The sequence below is a fragment of the Puma concolor genome, chromosome B2 (assembly GCF_028749965.1).
Source record: "Puma concolor isolate L17-30 chromosome B2, mPumCon1.1.hap2, whole genome shotgun sequence".
Lineage (NCBI taxonomy): Eukaryota > Metazoa > Chordata > Mammalia > Carnivora > Felidae > Puma > Puma concolor.
Genome location: NC_141671.1, coordinates 102452698 through 102470820, shown reverse-complemented (window position 1 = coordinate 102470820; position 18123 = coordinate 102452698). Strand labels below are relative to the sequence as shown.

Genomic DNA, 18123 nt, shown 5'->3' with positions numbered 1-18123 from the left:
TGTCTGCTATATGCCCTTCTTGGGGATTCCCCATGCATAATAGCATTTAAGGTTCTGATCAGTCCTACTGCAAAGATGGCTGTTGAATGTATTTTTTTTTTTAATTCAGTAAAATACACATGACATGAAATTTACCATCTTGACCATTTTCATCGTACAGTTTAGTAATTTAAGTATATTTACTTTGTTGCTCAACTAGTCTCCAGAACTCTTTTCATCTTAGCAAAGGTGAAACCCTACACCCCTTAAATAACACTCCGTTCTCCCCTCCCCGAATCCCTGGCAAACACTATTCCATTTTCTATCTCTATGAATTTGACTACTCTGGATATCTCCTATAAATGGAATCGTATAGTATTGTCTTCTTATGACTGGCTTATTTCACTTAGCATCATGTTGTCAAGACTCATCCATGATGTAGCATGTGTGAGAATTTCCTTCCTTTTTAAGGCTGAGTAACATTCCATTGTATGTACATCCCGCATTTGTTTCTCCATCCAGCCCAAGTTGGCACTTGAGTTGCTTCCATCCTCTGGCTGCTGGGAATAACGCTGCTATAAACACAGGTGTGCAAATATGTCTTCAGGAATTTACTTTTAGTTCTTTAGGATATATACCCAGAATTGGAACTGCTGGATCGTGTGGTAATTCTGTTTTTAGTTTCTTTGTGCAACCACCATTGTTTAACATATTTTTCTGCCCAGGTTTCACAGATTCATTTGATCGCAGAATTCGTTTTCCGCTTTTACCTTTAGATCATCCCACAGAACACAGGCCTCTCGGAAGACCTTGAGAAGTCCTGAGTCTAGGCCTGTTTCCACAAGCCCCAGGTGCCAGCAAACATCAGGATGCTGGCCAGGCATTTCAGCCTCAAAGTTCCCAGCCCACGGGCGAGGTCAGCCGTGTGGTCCCAGGGGCTGCCGAAGCAGAGGAAGCTCATAGGACAGACCACAGACTGTAGCAGGTGTTCCTCTGCCTGGACCTGGTGCTGTTAAGCTTGGCGCAGGTGAAGAGGCTGCTGTAGCACTGGTGTCATTTAGGCAGCACTGGCTAGGCAGGTACCTTTGCTCAACAAGGGAGTAAAGAAGAGCCAGCCCCCTGCTTACTTGCAGGAAGGGACCTGGGGAGAGCTTTACGGCGGCGAGCAGTGTGGGAATGCAGAATCCCGCGTTGCCCTCATTCCTCAAAGGAATGCCACCTGGTCAAAGCCATTTATAAATGGACTCCCCCACAGGACTTGTTGTGTTGACTCAATCTAATTGGTCCTTAATGTGATTCCTAAATAATTGCGGGGTAGCTATAAGTTCTATAATTGTGTGAGTAGGTAAAAATTCCAACAGAGTTCATCTGCTTTCCACAGATGGAAAGGGGTATGTGGGGCAAAGGCAGTAAAGTGAAGAAAGAAGAAAATTCCCAACCCCCAAAGCTGCTGTGTACCTCAGATGTCCTTGTGGTTGGCCTTTCTCCAGCACAAGCTCAGGAAGCCCTAGCCCTGGGTGACCTGAAGGAGATACTACAGGATCAAACACCCGAAATGCCCAGTGTTGTTTCTCTATACGCTGGTTTAAAATTTGGCATGTACCTGAATGGTTTTAGGGGCACCAGAAAGAGAACAAGCTGGGAGATTACCGTAGCTGTTGTACCTTTGTCAAGCTGTTTGTGATATTGATAAGGATGGGGACATGGAGAGAATAATATAAAACCACACAGTGGATATGTAGTTCCAAAGACCTTGAACCATCCTGCAGTAAGGCCATAGGGTAGCCAACCTCTTAGCACCATTGTCCGAGAGCAGATAATGATACCTGACCCTGTGGGTTGAGAATTTCATAAGCTCTCTGAGATCCTTAGATGAAAGCAGCTACTGATGCACAAATTATTATCATTATATGAGACTTTTATGTTCCGTAAATAAATACTGTAGCTTATTCTCTCGGACTCTTTTGCTTTAAACAAGTTCAGATTTGGCCTTGCTCATTGGCCAGCTTCCAGCGAAGCTGCTTCCCCAGGATCACAGTTCCATGTGGAGGTGCTGAGGCCGAGTTGAAGGAGCACTGATGAAAATGTATGACCTGGGGCAATCCACTTCCCCTCACGGGGGCCTTAGTTTTCTCATCCTTCGTTTCTCATTGCTGCCGGCCCTCTTCTAAGGTGCCTTCCAGCTCTGTAGTACAATTTGTGATTTCATCAAAGATTAAACAAAAGAATTCAGCTTCAAATTATAAATGTTTATCAAGTGCCTTTTATGAGCTAGGCACTGTTGTAGGTACTTGAGATAAATCGCTGAACAGGGCAGCTTATTCCAGTTGGGGGCAAGGAAATGAGACAATAAGCAGTAAACGTTAATGCGTAGTAAATTATATAGTTGTTGGAAGGTGCTATGCTCTGTCCAAGAACAAAATAGTCTGGTTAAGAGGGATGGAGAATGCAGGCAGGAGTGCAATTTTAAAAATGTAGCAAAGAGGAACTTTTCCATTATGAGAGTTGTTAGAAAGTCAAGTACATCATTAATCGGAAGTTATAAACCTCTCCCTTGGAGATTTTAGGAAAAGAAAACTCTCCTTATTTTTTTAGATTCAGTGATATTCTTGTTTGGATGTAGCAGGATTAACCAGATGATCCTTTTGAAGGCTTTCTTTTTCAGTGATTAGTTGTTTGTGCAGGGACAGCTGCAGAATTTGTGTGTGTGTGTGTGTGTGCATATGCACACACATATAGATACTGTGTTTACACACACACACACACACACACACACACACACGTACTTTTGTTCAAGGAGTACAACAAGTCCGAGTTGGGAGGACCCAGCTGTTGGCATATCTCCCAGCAAACTTTTAAAGGTCAACTGCTGGGCCATAATAATATAGCCCTCCCACCCTGCCATTTTACAAGCGAAGAACTGAAACACAGAAATGCTAATGACTCACCAGAATCAGAATGAATCGGGGATGGGTAATGGGACCTGGCTCCAGCCCTCTGACCATCAGTCACCAGCCTCCCAGCGCCTCCCTACATTCCTTTTACAATGAGGCAGGCGGTGGTTGTTTTTACTTCCCCTTCCCTGTTGCTTATGAACCACTTCCACTTCCAAGTCTGGATAATTAAACAATAATAAAACTAATATAGTACTTACTCTAACCCTTATGCATCCAGAGCTACATGATCCCACCTCAGGATGATGTTAGAGTGCAACAAATACAGTTCAGTGGTGACAATTTCAAACAGCAAATTCTTTACTTGTGTTTGTCAGTGCAATGGTGGGGATATAGCGTCTACAGCAATGCTTCAAATCCCTTGTTCTCCCACCAGATTTCCTCACGCCCTACGGCGCTGACCAACTTACTGACTTTTCCTAACCATGACCCACTTCCTTTTCCCCCTTCCTTCCTCATTCTGCATCATAAAATACCCCAAAAGAGGCCAGGATCAAGACTTTCCCAGAAGGGTAGTCAAGGGGAGGAACCAGGAAGGCAAAGCCAGGGTTCACATTAGTGGCTGGCAGAAGAGAGCCTGAAAGCATGCAGTCTTTCTGTTCTCCTCACACCACTGTTTACTGCTGTGCTAGTCATTCTCCTATATTGCCTCATACAATTTTTTTTAAGTTTATTTATTTAGAGAGAGAGTGCAAGTGTGCGGGGGTGGGGCGGGGAGCAGAGAGAGGGGGAGAGAGAGAATCCCAAGCAGGCTCCAAGCTGTCAGGGTGGAGCCTGATGCAGGGCTCAAACTCACGTACCTTGAGATCATGACCTGAGCTGAAACCAAGAGCCAGACACTTAACCTTAACCGACTGAGCCACCCAGGCACCCCTACCTCATATAATTTAATCCTCACAGAAATCCTACGTGGCAGGTATTGATATCTTCATTTTGCTGATGAAAAGCTGAAACCTGAGAAGTCGAATAACTTGCCCAGTATGCTATGTAGAGAATGCTAGGATTTGAGCCCAGTTCTGTCTGATTATAAAAACTGTGCTCTTTGTCTATATGGTGCTGCCTCTAATCTAAATCCCAGAGGCTTCATGTTATTTCAGTTGCAGATTTGTTTGGGTGCGAAGCACAATTATAAAACTAAGTCTTTGGTGTTTGTTTGAGGCAGTTAAATCTGTTTTCAGCAAAGATCTTGAAAGCATAGTAGCTAAATGGAGAAGTAGATGTTCCCCCAAAGCCTTGTGGAGTGGAATCTTTGTCTTGCTTGGGCACAGAATGGTCTGGGCCTCTTTGCTCACAGCCCAGAGCGATCCCAGTAAGTTGCCTGGACCCCTGGTCCTACGCATCAAAGGCCATAGTTTCCTGACTCAGCCTTTTAGCAGGTCTTACAACCTGCAGAGTGCTAGTGTTGGGCCTGGCAGTCTAAGGAAATGCCTGCAGTGCACAGAGATGGGGAGCTGGAAGGAGCTTTCAAAAATCCAGGAAATTGTAAGCAGTTCCTTTGTCACAAGTATAAAATAAAGATGTTTTGCTACAAACACGCTGGTTTAGCCTGTGAATTTGTGAACTTGATACAAATAAGAACCTTAGGGGTCAGGGTACACAAGAATGCATTTTGTGGCCGCCTTATTTGGGCAGGCGGGGGAAAGGGCCCTAAATGGAAGAAGAGACAGGAGACCAGAGAAACAAAATAGCTAAACGTAAACAAATACAAATACAAAATAATGAGAGCAGGTAAGGCAAAATAGAGGAGACGGAGTGAACTGGGAAAGGCACGCTAGAGCAAAACTGTGTATAAGCTGAAGACAAAGGACACTAGACAGAGAAATGTACTGTAGATGGAAAGACAAAGACATGGAGACACGGGCAAGAATGTCACCCAGTGTTAATAGGATGCCAAATGGAGGGGTGGTGGTGGTGGTGAGGCTTTCCCCTAAGTTTCAGTCAAAAGTTAAGCCTAGTATACAGAGGGCTTTCACATGAGTTCTCTTTCCACATGCCTGCGGCTGTATTTGTCGGGTCAGGAGAAAATCATTTGAAAGTAGAGCGCTAATATTTATCACCTTCCAAATTGCCTCTTAATAAACTATGAGAACCAGAGCAAAGTGAGATGAGCTTAAAATAGATTCTATGGCAATGACCCAGCCAATGATGTTATCACAGATGAGTCATTACCAAATAGATTCTTCACATCTTGCAATAGATGCTTTTCAATTTTCAAAAGTTTGCAATGAAGATTTTTTTTCAAAGACCGTCTACTCATGTAAGAGTATCAACTGTTGATACCTTTCTTTTGTGGAGATGCTGTGCCTTTCTATTTTCCCAGTGAAAAACGCTTTTTGACTTCAGAATGTTCTGTATCCATAGTTGGTGACTTTATGTACTCCTTGTTTCCACTTCCTGAGGCGAAGCGATATGATGAACTGATTAAAAATAACATTCTAATGAAATTATTGGATGTGTTGTTGTAATATAAGTCAGCTGCAAATGGGAAGTTCTTTCCTGAGGAAACTTGATAAACTGAAAGTCAACTTGAGTGTTTATATATTTTCTGGGAGAATTTTGGGTCCTTCCTAATGTTTTCCTTCCAGAAATTACCAGTTAATTTGTGCTTCCCACCCAAACACATATTTTACCACTGGTAATATTTAGCTGAGGGCTCTTATGTTAGCATGATACAAGAGTTTGGATTAAACGTTTACCACTAGAGTCTGTGAGTGTATAGACTCTTAAAGGAAAGCAAGGTGAACACTTTTTTGTTCAAATATTGAATGTTTAAAAAATGAGAGGATGGTTTTTATGTATCAGGTCTTTGCTCTGAGCCTGGCAACATGTGAAATGCTCTCTTTTTAAAAAAAAAAAAAAAGAGACTAAGAACAGAATTTTTACTTGATGTTTTCTCTTCAATGCCAATCTTGAAAGGGTCAAATGCTGGAGGTGGCCCACAAGTATTTTTTGGTACCGGTTTGGCAACACGGAAGAGATGGGGCAGCTTGCTCCCAGTTCGCTTTATTCCTGCGTGTTTCCTGTCCTGTGGCATTTGATTTACAGCTGCTGTTCACCCCCATCTTGACACCCCATCTTTACCCCGCTGCACTCTTATTTCCACTACGGCTGTGCCATCAAAACAGCCATATTCCAAATTAGAGACTCCTCCTCCTTTGTAGCTTGTCCTTTCTGGCGTCCTTGTCCTCCTTCACTTCTGTTACGCAGTCTCATGATTTGGTCGACCAGCCCTCTCTCTCAACACTGTCCTCCAGTGGCTTCTATGACTCTACCCTTTTCTGGATTTCCTTCTATGGGTAGCTCATCTCAGCTTGCTTTGCTGGCTGCTCCTGTGCTACCTGCTTTAATAATTTATTTCCTTAGCTGTCAAGTATTACAGGAATGTATAGATTGCTTTGAAAATTCATGTGTAAAGTAAAAAGTATGTAAATAGTCTTTTTTTTTTTTTTTTTTCTTTTTTACCATGTTCCTTTCTACTCATCCCAGAGATAACCATGATTAACCTCTGGATGGATCTTTTTTCCTTACCCTTTCCTTGTAATCTGGTTTGTTTGTTGTCGTTCAACATAAATAGGATCATCTTATACATACTGCTTTTTGATTTGGAGATGACCCCAGTCGGTATAAATAGATCTCTATCATACCCTTTTTATGATTTGCCAAATTTTAATTATGGGTGTTTCCAAGCAAAGCCTACTGAATAATTATAGTAGTTAACATGTGGTTGTCTTTATGATTGTGTATCTGTTTTCCCTAAGACTTTGAGATTGGAGAGACAGTGTCTTTTCATATTCCCTTGTCTATCAAAGCACCTGCCAATAAATATTCAGTGAGTGAATGAACATTGGTATTTTTTGCCCATTCAGTTAGATCATTCTAATTTATATTGTATACACTAGTATAGTTTAAGTTCAAATTAAAATATCTTAAGCTCTGTGATAAAAATATTAGTGTATTATAAGGTACAGTTAATCTATTTCTCAGGTCATTTCCCAACAGTAGTATTATTAATTTTGCTTTCCTCACTAAAATCACCCTACTATGCAAAAGAGAATTCTGTACACCACTTGTTATATTTGGAAGAAGTATTGATAACTGGTCGTGTTTGTTTTGTGTATTTTAAGTGTGTATGTTGGCGTCTTTACAAGGCAGATAGTATTTTGTGCGCAATTCATTCTTCATAAAAGAATCATTTATCTTTAAAGAGAACATAAATACATAATGGTTGTATAAACAGAATTGACTTAATACAACATCTCTTCAGTAGGAAAATAGTTGAGGTTTATGAAGTGAGCCTTGTCAGATACAATTTGAGCTCTTTTGCTGATGGTGTTCATTCAGTATCATGCTGCTGTTAATAGCCCTGATTTAAGGAGAAACCAATGAAAACATCTATCATCTGATCACCATGGGATGTCATCCAAGCTTGTGTCATGGTCACATAATGTTCGTGGGTTTGTGGGGTGAAGAAAATAACACTTGGGTGTTTGGAATTTATTCTGAAGCTGTTTTTGTCAGTGGTAGATGAATTTCTTGCTCCTGAGTTGAAATGAGGCTTTTAAATACTCTTAGTAACTCTCTCATCACTGGACCCGCCGGAGGAGACACCAAGGGTGAGTGTATAGGAATACTACTCTGGTATTTGTATATTTTAAAAAGTGAGGGAGGTGGGACTAATCTGTCATCAGTAGTGAGCTGTTGGTCACTGACATCCATATTAAGACATGAACCCTACTTGTGCTAATTTGGGAAGTAAGCAAACACAAATTAGAAAATAAAGAAGCAGGAAAATGGAAACTACATAAAGATCTCTGCAATGCACGTGTCTGTTAAACTAATTAAAATTCTGCCCAAGGGGTTACTGGAATGGCTAAAACTCCGTTTAATCTGGGTCAAGGTCTTGGGGAAGGTGGTTCAAGTGCTGCATTTTTAAAGAAAGATTTTTAGACGAAAGGATATATTCGATTTCCAGGGACTGTCATAAAATAGCAATCACGATCCAGTTGGAGATTTAAAGTGAGTCCAGATTATGGAAGGATTTAAATACTGGAATAAGAGTTTGAACAAGAGTTTCTGTTCAACAGGGAACAGAAATGAAATAAAATGATTATGCCCATACTGATATCTTGTACTTGTAAATCATACTATGGCTTGTAGACTCCTTTTAGGAATGTTATTTTATTAAATCTGTATTAAATCTTGATGAATTGCAAGCCTTTTAGAAGGTTGAATCTCTAGGGTTGGTGGTGGCAGGCTGCCTGAATGTAGGGGATGAGATCAGGGAAACGAGACAACACTGAGAGGATGTCTGCCTCTGACCAAAGTGAGCAAATAGAGCTTGTTTGGGAGAGAAGATGATCAAGCATAGCCAACACTGGCGGGGAGAGCCACTGACAGTGTTAAACTCTTGAGAACAGGGAAGGTTAACTTGCTGCTGAACTTTACAAGAAAGATTTTTATAGCCTGGTGACCTTGAGAGCCAGAATCCTGGGAGTGGGGCTGGGGAAGAATATAGGCACAGAGGGAGCTGATGGACTAAGGGTAAAAGCAGGAGAAAGAAGTAACTGGAAGGGAAAAGGGAGTGTCAAATGATACTTGTAAATCAGGGAGCTGCCACAATGCTACAATCTAGAGAAACAGCAGCATGACAGCATGAAATCATGTTTTGTATTGTTTATTTGCAGTTTGTTGAGTTTTATATCCCTCAGGAAATAGCTGTGGTTCAGATGCTGACAGCTCTGGGTAGACGAGGCCCATGACAGCAGCATCAGAGAAAACTAGTCAGCGGCAACAGCCAGGTGAAAGATCAAGTACCTGTCACCATGATGGAGCCTGGTTCCCAAGGTAGGCCATGGTCTGGGCTCCTTTCTCAGGAGGCTCCAGGCATTGAACAGCACAGGCTCCCCAGGCTGTCCATGCACCTTGTAAATGAGTGGTTCTGGCATCCAACAGGCATGATTACAAACTATCGCTGAACGTGTACTCAGAGCTCATGCCATTAGGCTTTGTCTTCATATACAGTGGTGCCTTTTTAAAAAAGCGGATTTGCAAATCCATGGTCCACTTGATCAGATCATGCCAGTCACCCTCATGCATGAGGTTTCGAATGCTTTTCATGTTGAGTGTCTGCTGTTGCTGTCCCCAGCAGCCACCTGGATTGAGAGTGTACCCAGGAACTGCAAGGAGGAAGCAGTAGATGTATGTGACCTTCCAGCGTTCTGTCTCTGTTCTCTCCACCCTCCATCTTGCTCTTACTCTGGGCATGATTATTTGGGAGAAGATACTACAAGACCAAAATATGTAGCTTATTCTAGACTTGATGAACCCGTGCATTGGCATGGCATGTTTCATCAGCAGATTTCTGTACTTTCAGATAAATGGCATCCAGAGGAGGCAGCTTATCAGTCATCAGCTCATGTGCTCTGTCTGCCATTCTCACAGTTGGCTGGTTCTTCAGGGCACATGTGCGTAGATGCAGTGTTTGTTGGCCCTGACTCCTGCTTTCAGAGGCTGGCCAGAATTGCAGCCGGGCACTGTTGTAACCAGACAGTGCCCCAGTGGAGGAATCACGTTGCTCTTGTTTGAATCCAAAGAGAGACACTTTGTCATTTGTTTATCAGGAATGCTTGTATTTTCTCTTGGACCGAAAAAAAAAAATTACCAGAAGCCGTTAGTTATTAATACAAACTGCCCACTTTTAAACTCAATCCAGCATTCAAGAAAAGCAGTGTTTCTTTGCCAAATAACTTGGAGGTCTTTGTATGCAGAGCTGACAGATGGAGTCCATTGATGGTGAATACATTTGGATGCACACAGAGCCGCAGAGAGCACCCTTGGGCTATGAGGACAGCCAGAAAGTTAACAAGGGTAGGTTCAGAAGGGTTGTGGACAGAGTAAGTCAAAATAGTGAAATATCGTGCATTGAGATTTTCTCTTCAGTGTAATGGTTACCAGGACATCCACTGCAACTGTTTTAAAACAGATGCGCCTTGTGTTCATTCTGCTTCAGGCATGTTTCAGCAGTAAGTTGCAAAAAAGAGAACTTGTAGCACAGCAATATTCGAGAAATCAAGGGAAAAGTAATGGTCTTAAATTATATCCTCTGAACGTTATCTGTTAGTAGCGTTATCCTCCTCCATAGCTTGAGTGGTTGGGATAAAAATTCAAAGAATAGAGCTGTCCTCAACCACATAGGAAATATGTACATATTTATTAATATTATTAAAAGATTTATTTAAAAGAAATCCAAATGATACGGAAAGGTATAAAGAAAAAAATGAAACATTCACAAATCCTCCCGATAGTGTCATTACAGACATACATACACAGGCGGGCATACATATGCTTTTATCTAAATGGGATATTACTGTATAGGCTAGTCTGTAATCTGTTTTGGTCACTTAACAAAATGCTGTGGACTCCTTTCTATGTTGAATGTAGCTTGGCATCAGGGATGTTAATGACAGAATAAAATTCGCTTGTATAGTTGTATCCTACTAATTTATTCATTCACAGATAATTTATTTTTACGCCTCCATGCAGCAGACACTGCTAAATTCTGGGGATAAGCAGCAAACTCCCCTGTCAAAGAGTATTTAGATTATTACTGGTTTTTCTGTTAGAAGCAGTACTGCATTGAACAGCCATTACTGCAACATACACCTTTGCTTACTTAACTTTTCTCCTTAGAGTAAGTCCCTACAAGGAGCATTGGCTGGCAGTAGGTTCCCACATTTTGAAGTTTGATCCGTATTTATTGCCTAAACATTCTCTACTAAAGGTTTACAATGGTGTGAGTTTTTCAGTACTCTTAGTGATAGTACTTCTCATTGGTTATTATCTTTGTCAATATTAGAGGTGAAAAATGATGCTGCACTGTTTTACCTTCTATTTCTTTGATTTCTAGTATGCTTGGGATTGGAGTTTTAGCCACCAAGAAATCACGGGCTCCATAAGATGGTCTATGGAGTTCTATGTTCTGAGTCCTAACTTTATGACTCCTAAAAAGGGAAGTCCCTTCTTTTTTTACTTTCTTTCTTCAGTGTCAGGTTAGAATCAGTGAAGAGGTTGTCTATTTTAGATAATAGAATCCTCACTGAAAGGATATTGGATAATATAACTGATCAAAACCCAGTTCATTGGTTTTAGATCATATAAGATTAATTAATTTCCTTGTATTTTCAAATAGATGCCATACTTTTAAATAGCAACAACAACAAAAAAAATCACAGAGGCTAAATTTAAGGAGTACCTAATAAAAATCTTAAACGTAAATGCCTGGAAGTGTATTGTCTCCATTTCACCCTTCACTTGGCTATGTAACACTTAAGTTTACTTTTAAGTTTGTTTGTTTGTTTGTTTGTTTGTTTGTTTGTTTGTTTGTTTTCTGGCCACAAATGAAATTCAGTTGTAACAGAATGATGAGACAGGCATGTCTGAATTCCAGTCCACACCCCTCCAGTGTTGGTTGCCTGGGTTTCCACTTTCACATCTGCAGAGATAATAGTAATACCTCGTGAAGATGTGAGGACTCTGTGAGATAACAGAAAGCATCTTGGATACTGCCTGGCCTCTAAAAGTGCTCAATGAATATTACATTTATTATTGTAGGAAATGTTTGCAAAAGTTAGAAACACTCAGAAAAGGATCTAATTCCTTTACTGAAATTCCACCAGTCAGAGATGACCAGTGTTTCTGGTTTGGGGGTGTATTTAATTCCAGTATTTTTTTTCTCTAGATACCTGTTTTACAAAAGTGGGACCGTATTAAAATTGTACAGGATTTTGAATTTCAGCAAATGTGTGTACTTAATTTTTCAACAATGGGAGGGGGTGGTTAGCAAGATTGATTTTTTTTTTCTTTCTTGTGCTTTAATTGGGAATTTTTGTGTGTTGCTATTTATTTGTAATAGATTTTTTATTAGAGTGAAGATTAAGTGTAATTGAAAGACATTTTGGACAATTAAAACTGTAAACATTGCAATTCCTCCTAATTCATCATTCAGATTTGTTTCTTGTTTTACAATCAAAAATAATGTGGCAGTTTTCTCTGTTATTTCTGAAGATGTTTAAACAGTTTACAGACTGTAGGAGGCCAAAGCTGTAGCCTGTCTACACTGCTTCCGCTCCCATGAGAACAGTGAAGCAATCTTGCACTGACCTAATGTGGACTGAATCTTTCTCAGCTCTCTGTGTCTCATCCCATGTGACTGAGCTGGATTTCACGAGATAGTTGTTTTACTACAGTGTCAAAATTAAATTTTTGTTACCACATATTTTTAAGGTCTTCACATTCCTTTGAAGCCAGTTCTTCAAAGAAGCCTCGTTGTGAATCTTTTTTAAAAAACACACACACACACACACACACACACACACACACACACATACACAGATGCAAAACTGTGAACTCACCAGTTTATCTGCCTTGCATGTTGAGATTATCCAGGAATTACATTTCATAAATTTTCTGTATGTAGGGAACTCACATACTCTGTACTCATGCTTCTGTGGTCTGCAGTCAAGTCCTGGCTTCAATTTCTGCCCCGTAGGATTTCCATGTGAATTCATTTTAGGTGAAAAATCATCTTAATTTTACTGCTAGTAAATTAAGTAAAAATGCTAGTACAAGTATGGGATTGTTTCAAAGGCTTAAACCAAATAGATGTTTTAAAAATATTTTATTTAGGATTACTCCTTGAAATATTCTTGCCTGTGTGAAATTCATAACTTAGGTATATGTTTTCTTAATTCTACACATAGTATACATTTTATGTACTGTGTGTATACAAATTTTGCATAAACCTTTCTCTATCTCCAGTTCCTAATTATTTCCAATCTTTCGGCAGAAGAGAAGATCAAAATTTACCTGTGTTAAATTCACAGCTCTAGTAATATCTTTATCCTTCCAGGAAATTCCAAAAGCTTGCAGAAAAGATCTTTTCATGCTTCAGGCTTTACTTTGTTCTGGTTTTGGTGAGAATCTGGGACCTTGTCAGTGTAATGCAGCTTTTTCATTCTCCTCCGCATTTTTGTCTTGAGAATCAAAACTTAGCTTATAGGGGCACCTGGGTGGCTCAGTCAGTTGAGCGTCTGACTTCGGCTCAGGTCATGATCTCACAGTTTGTGAGTTTGAGCCCTGCATCGGGCTTTGTGCTGACAGCTCAGAGCCTGGAGCCTGCTTTGGATTCTGTGTGTGTCTCTCTCTCTGCTCCTCCCCTGCTCATGCTCTGTCTCTCTCTGTCTCGAAAATAAATAAAACATTAAAAAAAAAAAAAAACAAAACCTTAGTTTATAAATCCAAAGCCACTTCTAAAACTAACCCAGTGGAACTGAGGGTTGATGGGTGGGAGGTAGGGGAGGGGAGGGTGGGTGATGAGTATTGAGGAGGGCACCTTTTGGGATGAGCACTGGGTGTTGTATGGAAACCAATTTGACAATGAACTTCATATATTGAAAAAATAAAAAAAGTAAAAAATAAAACTAACCCAGTGGTTAGGATTTGTTTTCTCCCCACCATTTTGACCTGTTTGTAAAGTTGTTGTTTTTTTTTTTTAATTTTTTTTTTAACATTTATTTATTCTTGAGACAGAGAGAGACAGAGCATGAACAGGGGAGGGTCAGAGAGACGGAGACACAGAATCTGAAACAGGCTCCAGGCTCTGAGCTGTCAGCACAGAGCCCGACGCGGGGCTCGAACTCACAGCCCTCACGGACCGCGAGATCATGACCTGAGCCGAAGTCGGCCGCTTAACCGACTGAGCCACCCAGGCGCCCCTGTAAAGTTTTTTAATAAGACCAGTGTTGAAATACATCGTTAGCATGGGATTTCCCCCTTTAGTTTTAAAACTCATCCAGAGCAAACATTGTGCTTTCTCTTTACAGAATTACTTTACATCAGAATGTCCCAACTCCCATGTTGGGACGTGATGAGAAATTAAGGTTCACTTGTGCTGCTTCCAGAACATCCTGTACTCTCTCCTCCAGCTCAAGTCTTGCTGGGACGGAACTAGAAGGAAGATCCATCTCCCTTGATTTCCTTGGCCCCTCTGTGCTGTCTGCCCAGCAAGGGCGACACAGCTGCTGTTGGGAACATAGAAGTTAGCAGGGTCTCCCCATCCTCAACCCGCTTTCCAGTTTCAGTAACACCTCTTTGATGACCCTCTGGTTTCCATGCCAATTCTGTTTCCACACAACGAAGATCTGTGTATTAGCTAATATTCATGGAGTCCTTACAGTATGCTAACCTGTTTGACTTGACAATTCTTAGAAATCCTCTCAGATAGGTGCTATTATTATGTCCATTTTATAGATGACAAAACCAAGGCCTAGAGAGGTAAAGTAGCTGGTCTAAGACCACGGCTGCTACACTGTGGTCTGGGACTTTGCCTGAGTGCAGAGCGCTAGCTCTAACCTCTATACTCATTACCTCTTCCTTCCTCCAAGCAAATTCTGATAGAGTCAAAGTTCAGCTCCATAAAAAGTTTTGAGCAATCCTGGGAATTTGTTTTATCAGGATTTGACCTACATTATCTCTGGGGGTTCTGTCAAGATGAGATATAGTTTGTAAATGAGGCTAACACAGTATGATTATTCTCACAGGGTTGCATTTCATGAACCAGGGTGTTTGTTCATGCTGTATTAGAGAATTTTCCATAAAGTTGTTGGGTTCTCTGGGAGCATATGTAGTATCTGCCTAAAATTGCTGCTGTATTAGGCCTGGGGAATAGGCCATCCAGGTTAAGTGAGGGTGTGCTTTGAACTCTTTGAAATCACTAAACTTTAGATCGTCACAAATACAGAGGTGGGAAAATACACCACTGTTAAATTCTGTAAACTGTTCAGTTTTGAAAACACAAATCCAACCGTTTTGAAAATTATTTGCAACACACTAAGTCTATGATTTTAGAACATGATTGTAGATGTCTTACATCTGATTACAATTATTCCACGGTTTACAATATAGTGAATGGTCAGTAAATAATTGTTTCCTGAGTGAATTAGTTGCATTATTTATATAATTTTGAACAAGTAAAAATAATGAGCGATAAGCAATCTCTGTGTGTATCTGAGGAATGATCATATATGATGTATATACTTGTTATTTTATAGAGGGCATGACCCGTCTCCATAAAAACATGTTGTATGCGCATAATATCTTTTATCTAAAGATCCAGTTCTCAGAATACACTCTGAGGAAGATGGTTGACACACTCTTTTATAGATGAAGAATTTGCAGTTAAGACTGGTTAAGTGTGACTAACGACTGATGAACTCCAGTTGTAGGATCCTTGTCTCCAGCCTCATTCTGCGCCCGCGACCTACTATTTGACCTTTCAGGGCTGTGTGGCCCCCTACTGTCCAGCACTGCCCCCCCACCCATTAAAAAGGGGAGCATTTTTAATTTAATTACCCACTTTAAAGGAAATGTAATAATTTAGCTGTGTAAGCGCATTTGGTTTCTAAGTATACAACTAAAGAATTTCTAGACATTTGGCCCCAAACACTTTTTTCTCTTCACACAGTTCCACAAAGTGCACACTAAGCAGATGGTGCAGACAAGCACATGGTTTATTTACAGCCAGTACAGTAGACGGAGGCATATGTGCTAAGGCCTCTTACACCCGCTCCATGGGAGCCATTAGCACATCCGTTTAGATGGAGGAGTCTCGGGGTTTTGCTCTGGGCACTTCTGTTCGCTCGCTCCCCCCAAGCATCACCATCTGCCCTGCCCCCTCTCGGAGGCCCTGGCACCCGCCCCTCCTGCCCAGCCAGTCACAGGCTGGTTCTTCACGACGTGCTTTGTCAGGTTAGACGTGGCGTTGATAGCAGCCGTGCTGCTCTTCGCTCAAACCTGTGTGTCACTCGAGGCCTGTCCGACTTCCACTCAAGCCTGCTCGTGGGCCAAGTTCAGTGCCACGCAGTTCCACGGACATCCTTGAGCACTTTGCACTCGCCAGGCGGGGGCTTGGGGTGCAGAGGGTCCTCATATTCCCTGAGAGCTGGCACATATGTTTCTTCTTTGTATTCTAATTTCAAAGCTGCCGCTTTCCTCATCACCTGTGATGCCCGGAGAGCCAGCAGCTGTTGGCCTGCAAGACTTCACGCATCAGATGAACCAAACAGTAGCCCCTGCTTTCTGCACCTCTCACCGAGGAATTATGTGCATGCTTTTCTTCCTTCTCAAATGTTCTCCCTAGGTGAATAATTGTATTTAAAGAGCTGTGATGAAGAAAGAAAGAAAAAGAAAGAAAGAAAAAGAAAAAGAAAGGGAAAAAAAAAGCCTTTTGACCAGAATGATCTGTTAGCTTAGCAACCCACAGCGAACTAGTAACAGTTTCTCCATTTTCTAGTTCCTCCTGGCAGAGCAATCGGATTGGCTTGACTTATCTTTTTAAGCCAAGCCATACACCCTGTAGGTTCCTAGCTGGTATATGTGGGTGGGCTTCCTTCAGTTGAATGGCAAGAGGTGGATTTTGCCAGTTCCTTTTTACTGTTGCAAAATTATGTCATCACTGAGTGGAGTATTTATAAGCTGGCCTTGAGTGTGCATAAAGCATCAGTATCAGACTTTTTTTTTTTTTTTACTTGGTAGAAATTTGTGGAAAGAAGTGTGTTTGTGTTGTCTGATTGAGACGATCGTTGGTGTCTTGCCACAATGTTTGAAAATTACTATATGGGGGAGTTATAGCAAAGCAGCAGTTGTGACTGACTTTAAGTAGAACTCACATGCTGTACCACATTTATGTCTGGCATTTGGTTTATGGACTTTATCTTCTTGTCTGAAAACTTCATGTGTAGCCACTGGTGTGTACTATTAGGGAACACCAGTCCAGTAATCACTTGGGATTTACTGAGGCATTTATGAGTCTTCCTTAAGACCAGCTTATGTAAATGTCATCAGAAAGGTTTCTTCCTTTGAGGGCATCAGATTCTCAGTTGATGAGTCTTACATCCCTTTAGTATTTGCGATGGGAGATCCTTTTATTCTTTTCTTTAAAAAAAAATTTTTTTTAATGTCTATTTATTTTTGACAGAAAGAGAGCACGAGTGGGGGAGGGGCAGAGAGAGAGAGAGAGACACAGAATCCGAAGCAGGCTCGAGACTCCGAGCTGTCAGCACAGAGCCCGATGCGGGGCTCGAACCCACGGACCACCAGATCATGACCTGAGCCGAAGTCGGACGCTCAACCGACTGAGCCACCCAGGTGCCCCAAGGAGCTCCTTTTGTTCTATGATATTCAGGAATTTCACTTGTACACTTCTGTCCAATCATGTTGCTGGCTTAGCTATGGTCACATGGTTCACTGCCGAGCTATTGGCAGGACGGATTCCCAGAAAACAGGACAAGAATGGGGCAGACACCCAAAAACATGTATGGTGCAGATACGATTTGAGAGCCCTCATACTGAAAACTGTATTTGCCCTTTGTCCTCAAGTCTCTTTGTGACACTGGATTCTTTTAGAATAAGGAGCACGGTAGCATCTTTACCCATACTGTCCAGTATGGGTAGTAATAAGGTACTAAGTATTATGGCATGTTTTAAACCATTTTGTCTGAATCTAAATTTTAGGATTTAAGTAAAATTGAAGTCTATTTATTTCCTGTAATTCTAGCAACAGAGTAATTAGAAACATTTTACAAATGAAATCATACAGCATGAAACAGCATCCCTTTGTCTTACGTGGCTAAAACTAAGATCCCAGAATTAACAAGTACCGACTACTTATTTGCACATCCAGCGAGGGCAGAAGGACGAGGACTCCATGTCTGCAACATACATCAGCTGGTGCTGGGCAAGGTCTGCTCGCTGTGCCAAATAATGCCAATTATTCTTTGGTAAACACACTTTTATTCACTGAGGAACAGTTGTTTGCCAACGTATCATACAATTATATAGTGAATGGAGAACAATAGATGCTTTGTAGAAATATTTTTAAAACAAGTAAACAGCAGACAGTGCCTAGGGAAAGGGCCCCAGCTCCAGAGTGTCTGCTGATATGTGGTATTTAGCAAAGTGCAAGTGCACATAGGGGCTTGGTGGGCACACGCAGTCCACACAAGTAGGGGTGCGTGCACCTTACCCTCCGGCTTCCTCATGCTCGTGCCAGTGAGAAGAAAAAAGTCACCATACAGTGGTTGATTTAATGTTTCCCGAGATCTTGACTTGAAAGGAATATGAACATAAGTGTAAA

The 18123-nt window shown here is 41.2% G+C and overlaps 1 protein-coding gene across 7 annotated transcripts in view; it reads left to right on the top strand.

Annotated features, from left to right (window-relative positions):
- The window catches only part of FYN (FYN proto-oncogene, Src family tyrosine kinase), a 214445-nt gene that overhangs the window by 50037 nt on the left and 146285 nt on the right, over window positions 1–18123 (top strand). Inside the window, exon 1 of one of the 7 annotated variants that reach the window (XM_086707610.1) lies at window positions 7523–7546. The exons of 5 other annotated variants lie outside the window; for them this stretch is intronic. The gene's annotated coding sequence lies outside the window, so the exon portion shown is untranslated. Of the gene's footprint in view, window positions 1–7522; window positions 7547–8601; window positions 8778–18123 lie in introns of those variants that run through there. One more of the 7 variants, XM_086707608.1, reaches the window with a different exon arrangement.